The sequence below is a fragment of the Aphelocoma coerulescens genome, chromosome 3 (genome assembly GCF_041296385.1).
Source record: "Aphelocoma coerulescens isolate FSJ_1873_10779 chromosome 3, UR_Acoe_1.0, whole genome shotgun sequence".
NCBI classification, from domain to species: domain Eukaryota; kingdom Metazoa; phylum Chordata; class Aves; order Passeriformes; family Corvidae; genus Aphelocoma; species Aphelocoma coerulescens.
This window is the reverse complement of record NC_091016.1, coordinates 107804891-107807103: the sequence shown is the minus strand read 5'-3', so window position 1 is coordinate 107807103 and position 2213 is coordinate 107804891. Positions and strand designations below refer to the sequence as shown.

The 2213-nt window shown below is 37.0% G+C and overlaps 1 long non-coding RNA gene across 1 annotated transcript; it reads left to right on the top strand.

Moving 5' to 3' along the window:
• The first annotated feature begins 342 nt into the window (after positions 1 to 342).
• On the top strand, positions 343 to 1253 carry LOC138107394 (uncharacterized). The gene is made up of 3 exons (XR_011149480.1): positions 343 to 371; positions 830 to 979; positions 1083 to 1253. It is a non-coding gene; the product is annotated as an uncharacterized lncRNA (long non-coding RNA).
• Positions 1254 to 2213: the final 960 nt, after the last annotated feature.

Genomic DNA, 2213 nt, shown 5'->3' with positions numbered 1-2213 from the left:
GTTGCAATTGTTATGAGAAGCTTTTTAAAACCAGGAAATTCAGCTTAAGTGCACACAAAAGACATCCAAATGTATCAGCAAGAAGCCCAGACTTAAAGTGTTCTAGTAGCCTTAACACTGCCTTATGGGACAAGAAGTTCAACATAAAAAAAAAAGGGAAGGTAAAAATCTAAAACAATATCTAAGAATCAGTGGGTTACATTGTTTCCTCATGGTATACCTGCAAGGAAAAGATTGTGTAGATATCTCTATATACAAATGCTTTTGGTTTTTATATGAATGTACTATATTTTCTCATGTTAATTTTTTGATAAATTCAATATCCTTTTCACATTTCTAGGCCAAGAATGTTGACATACATTTATGTAGAGGTAAGGTCAGTAAGGAGATACAATATATTTTGTTAAACAAACCAATACACCTATAAAAATGAACAAGCATGTACAAATATAGATAGGCTTTTGGTAACACTAGAATGTCAGCAAGATTTCTGAGTCCAAAAACAAGTTTTCCCCAATAAAATTAGTTTGTCTATTAGAAAATGTTAATCATTAATAAGCCTTATTTTCCTATACTCTTTAAAAAAAATTACCTAATTACTGTGTATTAGTTATTTCTGTCTTGAAAGAAAATAATTGCATTTATGAAAATCATTGAACTTCAAAGAGACATTCAGCAAACTTAAAATTTATCAAACATAAAATACTGAATATTTTGTTAACAAAGGCAAAATCTTGGCTTCTGCTGATGGAGCTGGGGCAACAAAAGATGCAGTAAGTAGTGATGTCACTGCTGATAAGCAAATGTCCTGACTTTTATGTCCTAACAGAAGATGTGCAGCACTGACTGGAACCACTGCATGGTTGCTGATTGCTGCATATTCTGCAATCTCCAGCTCCATGATCTGCTGTATTTTCAAGAATGACTCACTTAAGACAGGAAATATTAGCAAAATTCTTATGAACAGAAACAACAGATTGTGAGTATATTGTTTTCCATATTGAGTCCAGAGAAAAAAAATTTTTTTTGTGTGTTAATACTTTCTTCACTCTTTTTCTTCCTCCTGTTTTCCCTTTGGTAAGAGAGTCAAAAGAAAAGGAAGTGACTTCTACAAACTGTCAGCCACCAAATAGGCTGCTAAGCAAGGTGGGGGGAAAGGCAGAGCTATTGCCACTGGTTTTCTCTAACAGTCCAAGAGGTGTTTCAACAAAACACTTGTGGTATAGCTTGTTAAGTATAGGATCTGCACCTTGTGCTTTAGTGGTTCTGCAGACAATAAAAATGGAAGAACGTGAAGCTCCAAACAGAAACCAAGGCCTTCCAATGTTTCTTGCTTGTAGCAGCTTGATTACATGATTCCCCAGTATCTGAAAAATCATCATGTGATTAGGTTATTGCTACTGCAAGAAAGGAAGAGATTTGATATTGACTGGCTCCCTAGACAAAAGAGACAATTATCTTTGTTATAAGAGTTGTAAGGGTAGCAAAATGCGTGAGGTTTTACTGCCTCCTTTCCCTTTGGCATAGCCTGGGAAGCCCAGGGAGCTGCCAACACCACGAGGGTGTTGTAGCTGCAGGGAATGCCGAGAATGGAAAGTGCTGCACTGAACCAAGGCAGCAGTATGGGTCTCCTTTGTCCTTTCCTCTGACAGCAGGAACAGCAAACAGAAGTAGTCCTTCTGGTTCTCCTCCTCTCTTTGGTCTTTTCTTTCCATGACAGTAGCAGTTAAATCCTGGCCTAACTCTCAGCCTTGGAGTGAAAAAATTGACATTTGCCTCCATTTTCTTTGCCAGTTTTAGGTAGGCTGTACCATGGGGATAAGTGAAACATTGTGCATCTGCTTCTACCTATTGCATTTATCAGACTAATACTCTGAGTCTCTCCTCCATATCAAAGCCTCTCTCTTACACATTCCTAATAACCTGTGTCAATACACTCAGGTTTTGTACCTATGGTGTGGCTGTGAGCAATCAGGCAGAATGTTCAGAAAAAAAAGGTTAACCTGAAAATTTTGGCTTCACTCTTTCAAGAGTGGATGCATAGTCCTCCCTATCTGCAAGCCTGGTGCTTTAAAGTTGGGCTTAAAATATGCCCATAACTTTAAGATTCCAACAAGCCATAACCTGTATTCTTATAGATTACACTACACATATATAAGAAATATAGGGGGAAAAAAAAAGTTGGAAACATTTACTACAATATAAGTACCAAA